This window comes from Electrophorus electricus, chromosome 17 (assembly GCF_041902795.1).
Source record: "Electrophorus electricus isolate QZ-2024a chromosome 17, ASM4190279v1, whole genome shotgun sequence".
In the NCBI taxonomy this organism is placed as follows: domain Eukaryota; kingdom Metazoa; phylum Chordata; class Actinopteri; order Gymnotiformes; family Gymnotidae; genus Electrophorus; species Electrophorus electricus.
Genome location: NC_137513.1, coordinates 2,426,847 through 2,441,020, shown reverse-complemented (window position 1 = coordinate 2,441,020; position 14,174 = coordinate 2,426,847). Strand labels below are relative to the sequence as shown.

The window sequence follows — 14,174 nt, the reverse complement described above, 5'->3', positions numbered from 1 at the left end:
TGTAACACTGACAATTAATGTTGTTAAAAATGTAAATGTTCAAATTTGAAACAGTATAAGATATAGAAGTGTTTAGGGCATAGCCTGCTTTTTCAAGTTACTGAATAATAGAATATTGGGCAACACCTCGCTGTATGGCATTGTTTGAAAGGCTACATGACACCTACATATGCCCTTCATGGCAACTGACTTAAACAAACATAAACATTTCTAAATGCTTATTCCAACAAGTGAAAGCTGTCCTGGAAATGGCTTTGTAGTGTTACACATTGTACATAGCAGATAGTTGCCAACTTCTCTTTTAGTCTGCTTTTGTGTGCCAGGTCTTATACCTGAAGAGGATGTCAGAGAGGTCTGAGCATATTTGACCCAAAGGAGAAAATTACCCAGTTTAGTGCTATGAACAATAACATTTCAATAATACAGTGAGTTCCCTCAAATCATCTTCTTGCGGCCTCAACGCCTTACCAACTAGCTTCTTAAAGAATGTTTTTCACTCAATAGCAACCAATATAATTCAGGTAGAAAACTCCTCACTCTTATCAGGTGTTTTTCCTAACTCACTAAAAACTGCAGTGGTGAGGCTTCTCTTTAAAAATTATACTCTTTCTGAAAGTGTGCCTGTGGTGTCTGCCGGAGTTTGATTCTTGGGTTGCTCTTATTTAACATATACATACTTTCTTGCTGGATTTTGGGCTGTCCTATCACAGATATGCAGATGGCACTCTTTGGTCATCTCTTTGGTTTACTTGCTTCTCCCCAAACCTACACTGGTCCCCCGCGCCAGAGGTCTACATTGCCATGACCTCCCTTCATCAATGGCGACAACCATGTCTTATGCCTGTGCAAAAAACATACACATACAAAGTTAACTCCTCCCTGGGAACCCTGCTGGACTGACTGGCATGCCCACACTATGATCCAGCATGCAAGGATCCAGGACCCGCAGCACCCGCAGCACCCGCAGGACCCGCAGGACCACTTAGCTGCCCCCCCCCCCAAGAAATTCAGGAGCAATTGCCCACTATGCCCAGTAGGGTTGCTGTGTTGTGGTTGTTGTGTGGGTTGTGTTTGGTGCATTTCATGTTGTGTATCATGGCTAGTTTTGACTGATTGCTGTCATGATTGGCCACTCCTTAGCATCTTCGTTGTCATGGTTACCCTGTCTCATGTCTTTGTTTTGCTTTGCTTCTGTAACATTTTATCAGGGATGAGGCGAGAGGCAGAATGCAATTGCAGGAGGTTCTTTAATAAATGAGGGAAACAAAACACGGGAGGCTAGGAAATCGAGACATAGGGAAAACACTGAGGCAAATTAACATATGAACTAAGCAAACAATAAAACAAGGATGATAACGTCATTAACAACGACTCTACACATGATCAACCTTACCAAAATAAATGACAACATTGGAAACTAAACACAGGGCTTAAATAACCAAATAACCAAAACAATTAAGGACTAACCAGACACAGGTGAGCATATGAACAGGGAAAACCAAAACAAGGACTGGAATTGAGGAACAGACAAGGGGCAGAGAAAACGAAACCAAGGAACAGAACTAGGAAGTAAAGGAAAACTGACAAGACAGGGAAACTCAAGGGAAACCATGAGGGTGGCCGATCGTGACAGCTTCCTTGATATTCCACCCCTCGTTTGAGTTTCCCACCATTCATGAGTTGTGCCTGTGTCTTGTTAAATCTTATTGTATGTGTATTTAAACCCTTCCTTGTTTCCTGTGTGTTTGCTAGTCATTGTAATCCATGCTTTGTTTGTTATAGCGAGTGTTAATCCTAGCCTATTGTGTTAAATCCTAGTCTCGGTGTTATTCCTAGCCTCTCTTTGTATTTGCTACTGTTCAGTGGTAGTTCTTATCATTACTTGAATTTTTGGTATAGCCTGTTTCCCGTTTGTCATCATGTGTTTTGTTTCTTTTTGCTTATTATGTATTCTCATACACTTCATATTGGCTCACTGACCCTGGACTGTTCTAATGACTCTGATTATGGATTTGCCCTTAATAAATCTCACTGTTCTCAACATGCGCATCCACCTCATGAACGCTCCACGTTACAATTGCAGACCTTTTTGACATTGATTTGCCTCGCACTGCCCCTAAGAGGGAGACTAAAATGGTGCCAGAGGCTTGCCTCATTAAAGATGGGATACTGCCTGAGAGAGGGGGATCCACTGGGTGTTGCTGTGAACCCCACTCAGGGGATGTCCATGGCAGAGGCCACAGATGGCTCTGTGGTCTGGCCACACTCTGAGCCCAGGACTTACCAGTTGCCTGGAGTAGATCCTATGCTGGTTGTAAAATTAAAGGAGTTGGAGCTGGAGATTAAGAGGCAGGAGCGTGAGGCGGAGCTCCTGCATGTGCAGGCTCTTCAGATTGAGACGGACAGAGAGGTGGCACTAAGGAGGTTGAGTACTAAGAGGCCCATACCATTTACCCATAAGCTCCCTCTCTGGTGCCAGTTAACACAACTCATGAAGGTACTGCTGTCCCTCAACAAGGCTCTTCAGCGTAGTTCACTAAGTTCAATGCTTCAGACCACTGCACTCCCGCAAACAAGTTTTGGCACAGATCATCAGAAGGAAGTGTGCACCTCCCTGACCCTAGAACAGAGCCTAGAATAGCAAGCCATGTGAAATTGTGAAAGCCATGGCCCTCCATGCTTATGAGTTGGCACCTGAGGCATACAGGCTGAATTTTAGTTGTTTGGCAAAAACCCCTAATGACATTTACAGAATTTGCCAGAGAAAAGTTTTGTTGAAAAGGGGTGCACAGGCAATAATGTAGCCTCCTTTGATCATCTTAAAGAGTTGATTTTTTTTGAAGAATTGCCTCCCCAAGAATTTTGTTGTGTATTTGAATGAACAGAAGGTGTGTAGTTTCCCCTTGGTCCTAAATGTTACAGTCCATGTTACAGGTCAATGAAACCTCAAAAACACCACGACTCCTTCCCACTAGAATATCTTTGTTTCCCCTATTGAAATGTGTGTTTCTGTTGTCATGAGCACTGGCACATCATTGCTAACTGTACTGCACTTAAGAACAAGGGGGCGCACTACGCAGATGGCTAATGCCTTGAGCATGCTGCCCTTGGCCACATCATTACTTCCTCTTATTGCCACTGATCAATCGGATCAGCTCCACTAACTTCGTGAGCAAGCCTGAGTTATTGACGGTCTACTAGCAAGTCCACTCACCCCTCATGCTTCTGATATTTCTGCCTTCACTGCCCCTGACCAGTTCCTATAATACAGGGTAATGCAGTTTGGCCTCAGATACACCCTGTCTGCATTTCAATGCCTGATGGCTCTTGTGATAAGAGCTTAGAATAAGATCTTATTGGATCTAACTTGATAGGAATCCTTTTAGAATCTTACTGCAATTCAGGAGGAATCCTAATAAAATTCGAATATGATTTCATCAAGGAATCCTGTTTTATTTATTGATTAATATTTGAAATTTTAATTAGAATTCCTATTCTAATTGTACTTTTCCTATAAAACAGGCAAAAAAAATTCTACATGAAATATGCTTGTTTAAATAAAGAAAAATACAATACAATAATGGTAATTGATGGTAATTGAATGTTCTATGACAAAATCTGAACTTATCTTATACCGGAAGAATGTTTTAAAAGGTAACTTAAAAGGGCAGGCACATATTTGGGGAAATTTTACCCGAAAAACACGATGACTTCAGCGTAGAATTTCTGGCGAGCGGATACATGTAGACGGCTGAAAATCGGTAAGCAGGTACTTGTATTAGTCCTAAGAAATGTTATGTTGATAAATGTACTGTACTTTAAGAATGATCGATTTAATCAAGTAATTTATTTGAGTATACCCGTTTGGTCCCGCCCGCAGGCCCGATAGGGGGCGTGGCGCGTTTTAATACAACAAAATAAATTATACATTGTGAAATTGACGTTTCAAATAATAGATAGATAAACAATGAATCAAGCATGCAAATAAAGAAACAAATACATAAATAAATGAACAGACAGACTGCTGGACAATAAAATCTCAAGATATTTCTCTTTGCAATCTTGCATTCATCTGCACACTTTTAAGAAATGGCTCATTGGATCAGCCTAAGAATTTTATAATTCAATCCCATTCCTGCATACTTTTTGATTATCTTCACATTTCTTATGCAAGATGGGTTTTGGACACATGGACACTCATTGAACCCAGACTAGGACTTCTAGATTACCAGAATAGACATTCATTGCTTATTTTTAAAAAAAGATTTTCTCTTTCACTACCCATTTTACTCTTTATTGTTTATATTGTCACTTTTGTGGAGTCCGTTGTCAGCCAGAAGAGTCCCCCCTTTTTAGTCTTGGCTCCCCCCTTTTTAGTCTTGGCTCCCCCCTTTTTAGTCTTGGTTCCTCTCATGGTCTTGCTCAATGGGGGCTTGGACTTGGACAAGTGTAAAGATGCTCTGTGACAACGGCTAGTGTAAAAAGAGCTGTATAATTAAATTTGACTTTGACATTTCATGGATAAATTGCATCTGCAATCAATTATTTAAAACATTTTGATAAATAAATGATAAACATAGCATTTTAATACTATTTGTGTTGAGACACTTTTGTGATAACTATAAGATGCGATGAAATTACTTCATATTTCCAACAGGAGAGCACTGAACATTAATAATCTGAAAACATTGTAATACAGAAGACAAAAAATCGTATAGGGTTGTATTAGAAAATATGAAAATGTTTTGACCAGGGTTATTATTATTAGTAATATTATAATTACTATTATTTTATTTCTACTACTTAGGAACCTAGAATTATGTTACCAGATTCTTTATTCGGACTTATCTGACTTTATCAAAAGGTGAATTGAATAGGTTACAGTTACATTATTTACACACTCAACAAATTATTCATTCAGTTATCACTTATATCGTCTGTGTGTCATGACACCATATCCCGAGGCTGACTACAGTACCCAGCAGCCCGTTCGTCACCCAGTCAACGACACGACCAGTCAGAGACATTTAATCAGATCTGTTTCTGCAGAATAATGAAAACACCTGTATCTCTTTAATCTTAGTGTATTTAAGGTTTTGGACTCACAAGTCTTTGCAAAGTATTGCCAACAGTTTTCTCTAAGCATACAGAGCAATTTTTGGATAAGTCTTTTTTGTGTATCTTACCCTGTATTCGTATTACTGGTCTTTGTCTTTCGCAGTTTCCCTTTGGATTTACCTGGCTTTTTTTGATCATTTGGTTTTTGAACTTGGACTGATTTTTCTCTACGTCTTGGATTGCCCCTTTAGTGCCTCGGATTATTCCCCTTTCTCTGTACTATTAAAATATTCCCTCCTTTTCTCATATCTGCCCGCGTCTGGTTTTGCCAGATCCGTTACACTGTGTTTTTGTCCATGACGAAAATATTAGAGATAAATTTCTAAATGTTTTCTTTTAAACTGGGAAAATATTTAGAAATAACTCAGAACTTACAATTATTTAAACTTAAGGTGCTTTTGTCTTTTTTGTGGGCTTTCACAATTTTTGTCAACCCATTTTTTTTTATGAATCATTACATTTTTTCCTGGATGTTCTTTTTTAACACAATAAATTATTATTGAAACCATGAAACCATTAACATTATTTCCCAATCAATTAATCTAATTGATGATGAGCAACATTGTACTTTTATGTTTTGAATTAAAAATGTTTATCTTCCATTTACTTGAATATATAATTACAACTCAAATTAAATATTCTGTATAATCATCTGAGAATGTAAAGAAAACTTAATACTGGGAGCAAACAATGTAATTTGGAAGATCTTTGGTTAGCCAGGTCTTACTTTCACTTTACTAAACATAGCAGGAAGAAGGCTGTCCAAACCACACAGAGCATAATGTCTTAAAACAACAAAGAACTTGTCATCTCTGAGACCATAAATTAATGGACTAAGACAGCGTGGTGCAATAATAAACACAATAAAATTAGAATATCTTACATTTGCAAACACCATCACATCAACCTTCCAAGCCTCCATTTCTACATATGGGTTTAAAAACTGCATTATACACAGAAGTAGCTGGACAGCATGCAGGATCACAGTCCTGAGACCCTTGCTGGTCAGTTTCTTATTCTCTGATGAGGCCCCTCTGGCTGCAATCATTATCTTAATGTAGGTAAAGGCAATGATAATGATCATGAAGAGAAAAAGGACCTGGAAACTAATTGCACGTGCTTGTGCCTGCCAGTCTTTCCCTAACATTAACTCCACACTACACACTGTATAGGACAACAGAGCACCTGAAGGGATAACAGCCAAATAGGCTACTAAAGTGAACAATGGAATTATGGAACTGATACTCCATATTATCAGGAGTCCTCGAAATCTGGTCCTGCTGGTGGAGATGTCAGCATGTCTTAAAGGCATGCATATAGCAACATAGCGCTCCAGACACATTGCCACAAGAGTCAGTGGAGTACACACAAACAGAACATTTAAAATTGTACACATGATTATGCATGGAATCTGGTGGATAGGATATTTGTAAAAGCTTCCCATCAAGAGCAAGTCTGATAACACCATGAAAGCAGAGTCAACAAACAGAGTTTGTGCAAATAAAATGTAGCGAGTGTCATCCCTGAACGCCTCCTTTTTCAGAAAGGTGAGGATCATAAGGCAGTTCACATAAAAGAAAACTGCCACCAGAACTTGTACCAACATGACGTTCTCCTGCATAGATTTTGCAAAATTAATTAATGCATTACTGCTCACACTGCTGTTAACCACTACAGTCTGCATTTCTGAAAAATGAAGCAATTGTAGACAGAGGAGCAAAGGAAACACCATATAAATATAAACGACACTAAAGAAGTAACACTGAACACTCAGATGTTCAAAAGTAAAAAAAAATACAATTAAATAAAAAATGGTTGCAGCGGAAGATCATATTTCTCATGCAGGTATTTATATTGTTCTTCAAGAGCCTTGGAGTAAACAAGGCGGCGTCTAAGGTACGGAGGTGGAGCCTATGACACTATAACTCAGTAAAAATAGGATAGCAACAGTTTTGTGGCAGAATATTATCTATGTTATCTGTACAATTATCTAAATTATCTGTATTATTATCTAATGATGTTCTCTTGTGACAGTAAATGCTACTTTATATAGTTAAAGGAATAATCCAGCACTGGAACATAAAATAATAAATACATTTAGCACTCTGTGATATTTAATGTAAAATGTTTGACCCTTCAGCCAGCAGGAGCTCCCTTAGTTACTGAATCAACTGCAAATGTGACATCTTGTCCTCACATAAGCAAACATATCTGATGAGTGTAGCTTAAATGTTTCCATGAAGGGAATTGGCATTTATTTGAACTGGAGTACACTAATGAAGAGCTGCCAGAGATTCAGCTGAATGCTTGAAGTGAACATCATACTTTGTAGAAGTAAATCACACCAAATAACACTATACACACTAACTGAGTGGCATTGTTATGCAGTGGTTAGCACTGCTGGCATCCAAGTAGGGACCCATGTTTGATTCCTGGCCTGTGTGGAGAGTGGATGTTGTTCCAGTGTGGGTTTCCTCTCACACTGGGATGTTGTGTATGTGAGGTCAGTTGGTGTTTCTAAATTTGTCTGGTGTGAATGAATGGATGACTGTGTGTGCACCCTATAATGCACTGGGCCCCTGTTTAGAAGATGAATAAATTAGTGCAGTTCAAGATCATATTACTCATGCAGATATTCATCCATTAACGACCCCTGTATAAAGGCTAGAGTCAACTATGTAAGATAGAGCCTATATTTTCTTTCTGTAAAAATAGTGTAGTAACAGTATTTGTATTGACAGAAATATGAAGCAATGCTGTTCTTTGTGACAGTCAAAGCAATCTCTGATAGGCCCTTGTTTACCATGATCCCAAAGACAGAGACCATATTTACAGTCAGTCAAATAAATTTCATGTGTAGTTAGTGGGTGTTTTGTAGATGATTTATAAAGGAAATTTGTCTGAATGGCGTCACACACAAGGACATAGCTTAACCCTCTGATGTCTTTGTTCTGAATGTTCTTAAGATCCAAAGGAAGCATGAACTATGACTGAACTGAAGTTGGAGATCGTAGAATTGGCAACATCTTTTCACTGAGCACCAGATTCTTTTGTTTGGCCACTGCCACAGAAGACAATGGCCATCGAAATGAATGCAGGCAGGGAACAATGCCCACTACACAAAACCATTGCCCTGGAGCAAGGCATTATGGGATTAACACAGGAGCAGCTGCAATGGCTTACATTTGCTGTAGACTCACTCATCCAGCAGCTGTCTGTGTTTTAGGTAGCTCCACTGACCTCATAGGTCCTGTTGTTTCCTGCAATTCTGAACAGTATGATGATCTCATCGAGTGTAGCAGGTATCTGCTACAGTGCTCACTGTACTTAGCTAAGGGCTTGACACACTTCCCTGCGGACCAATCTAAAGTGGCATTCCTCATCTCCCTGATCCATAACCACGGACACCACTGTGTGGAAACAACAGGGAACAGAGATTTCAAAGCAGTTCAAAGCTTTTTTTTTTTTTTTTTTTTTTACCATTCTCCACTGAGAAGGGAACCTAGTAAACTTGCTTCATCATACACAGGCAAATTCATCCATTGTGGACTTCTGTGTCATTTTCTGCACCCTGTCTGCTGCTAGCTAGTAGAACAAATGTGATCGTATAACTGTGCTTCGCCAAGATCTGAATAAGAACATCAAAATGGAGCATGCCTCCTGAATCAGATGCCTTTCTCTGGTGCAGCTTATCGCTGTGGCCCCACAGCTTGACACTGTACTGCAGCAGAAATGCCATAGAACATCCAGCACAATGTAATTTTGGCCAGCTCCCTCACAGGTGAGTGACAACACCTCTGAGTGTGCATCATGTTCCTTCGTCATGCCTGGGACATTGTGTTGGAGGACTAACTTTACATTTCTCACAGGTATAATCAATTCTGCTGCCAGGACAAGCTTAAAATACTAGTGCCTGTCTCGAGTCCTGAACATCCTGCTACAGTCCTGCTAGCCTCTGCTCCACATTTGTGCATATTCATGTAAACCTCTAGGTTCATGATATAAATTATTCATAATATAAATCAGTCAATCCATAATTTTCTTTATTTAAATTAAGTTTAGAGTTCAGGGCTATGTTTAAAATGATCTGAAATGAAATAATTACAATTTAGTGTTTCAATTATGTAGTAGTTGTATTTGAAATCTCAATAGTAAATGTTCATTCCCTAAACAATTTATAATTAAAGACCTGTAATACAAGACCCACAAGGCCCAAATAAGGATGATAGGTCTAAGGTGTGTTTTGTCTATGGAACAGATAAATGGTATTTTTGACAATCATATGCTGATATATTTTGTCCTTTGTATATTTTTCTGCTTAATATCACTGGATTTAAAATATGATGCAGATAATGAATTCCTGCATATGTGCTACATGTATGGTCACATCTGTGCAGTTAATTGATGCCACAAGTCACTGTTCATGTCACTATATCTGGTGGAGGTGAGGGCTGACAATATGATTAACTGGAGCAAAAAACACCCCGATAGCCTACAGATAACACAGCTGAAAAAAAGATTTTAGAAAATTCAAACAAAACAATGAAAACAAAAACAATGTAAATCACAGGTAGGAAAAATAATGTCATAAATTTGGCTGAAGTGGAAAGTACACAACTTAGCCTAAACAATAAAAATGTGACTGACAGTATATAGATGATCTTGCTTTATAATGATATGTTTATTGAGACATGGATGTCCTCCACCATAATATTTCATGCATCATCCATTAACATTATTAACAGCAGACAGGGTCCAGAAAATGACACTGAATCCCCAACGGATGAATTGCCTGCGTGTGAAGCAAGTTCATTAGATGCCCTTCTCAGTGGCAGAAAAAAAGCAGCTTTCAACCACTATTATTTTTTAACACAGCTTAGCATGAGCAACATTGTATTTTCTTCACTCAACTTTACTTCAACTTTTGATGAGTTCAATCCAACTATTTAATTCCTCTATACAAGGTCTGACAACACACACAGTAAACCTAGAACCAAATAACAAGAACAATAGCAAACCATTCCATTTATTTAATACTTCAAGAAGAATATGATAGCTGAGACAAATGTTTTAAGCATGCGTTCTAATACATGATGCAGACTCCATTCATAAAAAAATAAACATTGAGTTAGTAATTCACATTATTATGTATGAATTGTTTATGAAAGTTATTACATTAGGAAGAGTGTTGTGGTTTGGCAGGTCTTATTTTCCATTTACTAAACATAGCAGGAAGAAGGCTGTCCAAACCACACAGAACATAATGTCTTAAAACAACAAAAAACTTGTCATCTCTGAGACCATAAATTAATGGACTAAGACAGCGTGGTGCAATAATAAACACAATAAAATTAGAATATCTTACATTTATAAACACCATTACATCAACCTTCCAAAATTCCATTTCTACATATGGGTTTAAAAACTGCATTAAACACAGAAGTAGCTGGACAGCATGCAGGATCACAGTCCTGAGACCCTTGTTGGTCAGTTTCTTATTCTCTGATGAGGCCCCTCTGGCTGCAATCATTATCTTAATGTAGGTAAAGGCAATGATAATGATCATGAAGAGAAAAAGAAGCAGGAAAAATATAGCACGTGCTTGTGCCTGCCAGTCTTTCCTTAACATTAACTCCACACTACACACTGTATAGGACAACAGATCACCTGAAGGGATAACAGCCAAATAGGCTACTAAGGTGAACAATGGAATTATGGAACTGATACTCCATATTATTAGGAGTCCTCGGAATCTGGTCCTGCTGGTGGAGATGTCAGCATGTCTTAAAGGCATGCATATAGCAACATAGCGCTCCAGACACATTGCCACAAGAGTCAGCGGAGTACACACAAACAGAACATTTAAAATTGTACACATGATAATGCATGGAATCAAGTGGATAGGATATTCGTAATGGGCCCCAATGAAAAGCAAGTCCGATAACACCATGAAAGCAGAGTCTGCAAACAGAGTTTGTGCAAATAAAATGTAGCGAGTGTCGTCCCTGAACACTTCCTTTTTTAGAAAGCTGAGGATCATGAGGCAGTTCACATAGAGGAAAATCCCCACCAGTATTTGCACCAACATGACCTTGAGATTAATAGATCTTGCAATAATTGTTAAAAGATTACTGCTCACACTGCTGTTAAACACAACAATTTGCATTTTTGAAAAGTTAAAAGAGTAGAACAGTATAACGTAGTAGCAAAGGATACAGTCTATAAAAATAAACTTTGCTAGAGAAGTAGCACAACACTTCACCTGTCAAAAAAATAAAACCTCGTAGTTGAAGATAGTATTTCTCATGCAGGTATTTGTATTGTTCTTAAAGAGCCTTGGGGTAAACAAGGTTCAGTCTAGGAGGTGGAGCCTATGACAGTACAAAGATGGAGCCTTTGACAGTACAGAGGTGGAGCCTATGACAATGTCATTCAGAAAATAGGATAGCAACAGTATTGTGGCAGATTGTATTATTATCTAATGATATATTTCTTTGCTGATGTTAAAGGATCAAAAGGTGATATTTATGACCATAATAGCTCTATCTATATGTAACACTATATATAAAACTGACTCATCAGTGCCATTGAGTTTCTTATGTGACATTCAGTCCTGACATAATGGCTCAAATCAGTTTGTAGGTTTTAAATAATCTATTTTAAAATGCATAGCATGGGCCTCTCCTGGGGTGATTGCCATGTCCAGACTACATGATCATAAGCATGGTAAACCACTGTAGATGAAGAAGATCTGCAGGCTGGTTCACTAAAGCTACTATCATAGATGCCAGTCACCTGCCCTGTAGTGTATTCGCTGGTACACTTAACAAGCCAGTTGATGGTGACTGAATGTTGAACACAGCAACAGTCATGGAGAAACATTGATGTAAACTACATGCAGAAACAACAGTTGGACTCAGAAGCAAATAGACTGAGTAAATGAAAAATAATTCAGCAAAAAAGCATAGAGATCATCGTGAGCAGAAAAGCAGAAAAGAGTCAACATTGACGTAGTGTTTTCTGGGTAGGGAACCCTAGTGAAGGATTATCCATTCAGTCATGGCTGACTCTTGGATACTCTGTAAGCCAATCCCCTCCAGCATTCCTGTTCTTCATGGCTTCTTTCAGTTGTTTGATGTTCATTCCTGTGTCCTGCTTGATGGCATCCAGCCAACGGGTCCTTGGTCTTCCCTGTTTCCTTCTACCACTGATGAATAGCATCTCCTTTTCCAGCAAATTTGCTCTCATCACATGTCCAAAATAGGTCAGTTTCTGTTTGGTGATCTTGCCTTCCAGGGACACCTCTAGGTTGATATGTTCCAGAACATTTAGTGGTATCTCTAGCAGTCCACGGGGGTTGTAGGAGTTTTCTCCAGCACCACAGCTCAAAGTCGTCATGTTTTCTTCTATTTGCTTTCGTCAGTGTCCATGTCTCACAGCCATATGTCGTGATTGGGAACACAATGACTGTAAACAGCTTTTGCTTGATGGTGAATATGATATCTTTGCATTTCCATATTCGGCCCATTTTCACCATGGCCGCATGCCCCAGCACTAATCGATGCTTGATCGCTGCTATTGAGCCTCCACTCTGATCAATGAGGGACCCAAGGAATACAGAGTTATCGACCACTTCTATTTCTTCATTGTTGATCTTTATGTGGACTTCCTTGACGGCAGTGGTCATGATCTTGGTCTTCTTGATGTTCAGCTGAAGCCCCCTCTTCCCACTTTCTTCTTTCAGCTTCAAGATCAGCTTCTTCAGGTCTTTCTCATTCTCTGCCAACAGGGTTGTATCGTCTGTATATCTCAGATTGCTGATGGCTCTTCCGCCTACTTTCACCCCAATTGTCTAATCGTCTAATTTCAACTTCCTCATGATCACTTCCGCATGGAGGTTGAAAAGAAAAGGAGAGAGGATGCACCCTTGTCTTTTGCCCTTTTTGATCTTGAACCACTCCATGTCCCCATACCTGGTTCGCACTGTGGCTTCTTGATCTTCGTAGAGTGACTTGATCAACTTGATCAGGTGAGCTGGCAATCCTACCTCTCGCAATGTGGGCATGGGTCCCTCTGTCCTTGCGGAATCCAGCTTGGACATCAGCAAATTCTTGATCAAGGATGTTGCCCAAGTGCTTCTGGATTATCTTTAGAAGCACCTTGCTGGCGTGGGGGATCGGAGCGATTGTTCTATAGTTGGCACATTTCCTGGTGTCTTCCTTCTTCAGAAGTGGGATAAAAACTGATCTTTTCCAGTCCTTTGGCCATATACAGGTCCTAAAGATCTAGTGTTGTCAGTGTGGCTCTTGGGACCAGTTTGAGCAGCTCATCAGAGATTCCATTGATGCCAGGTGCTTTGTTGTTTGGCAGAAGCCTCAGTGCCCACATCACTTCACTTTCCAAATATTCGGTTCCGGTTCCTCTTGGCCCTTAAGTTCCTCTGAGTAGTGAGTGCTGGCACAGGTGTATAGTTCCTCTTAGTATTCTTTTTATCTCTTACTCATGTCCTGCTAGTCACTGATTTCATTCCCATCATGCTCCTTGATGGTTGCTTGGTAGGCAGAGAATGGCTTCTTCACTTGTTTCACAGTGGCAAATCATTCTCAGGTGTGGCCCTTTTTATAAGCTTCTTTGAGGCTCATGCACTGGACATTCAGGAAGTTGTTCTTGTCTTTCCTGGCTTTTCTTTGGAAGAGAGCATTGATTCACCTTACCTTGTCCCTCCTGCCTTTAGCCTTAGCTTCTCTCCTCTTCTTGAAAATTGATCCCTTCCATTTTTGCTGACAGAAGATGTAGTCGATCTGGTTGTGATGCTGCCCATTTTGGGATGTCCACGTGTAAAGACGTCATTTCGGCTGGGTAAAGAAGGTGTTGGTGCTTCTAAATTTGTTCTCCTGGCAGAACTGCACAAGGCAGTCCCAGGCGTCATTCCTCCCCCCTAGGCCGTGTCTGCCGACCACTCCTACATCCTCTCCTTTTCCAACTTTGGCGCTGAAATCACCCATGATGCAGGCGATGTCCTTTCTTGAGGTTCTGTCAAGTGCGTCCTAGACCTG

At 39.6% G+C, this 14,174-nt stretch overlaps 2 pseudogenes; both read right to left on the bottom strand.

Moving 5' to 3' along the window:
• Positions 1–5,805: 5,805 nt before the first annotated feature.
• LOC113579615 (odorant receptor 131-2 pseudogene) lies at positions 5,806–6,873 on the bottom strand (annotated as a pseudogene).
• A 3,257-nt stretch (positions 6,874–10,130) lies between these two features.
• LOC113579616 (odorant receptor 131-2 pseudogene) lies at positions 10,131–11,284 on the bottom strand (annotated as a pseudogene).
• Between the last annotated feature and the right edge of the window lie 2,890 nt (positions 11,285–14,174).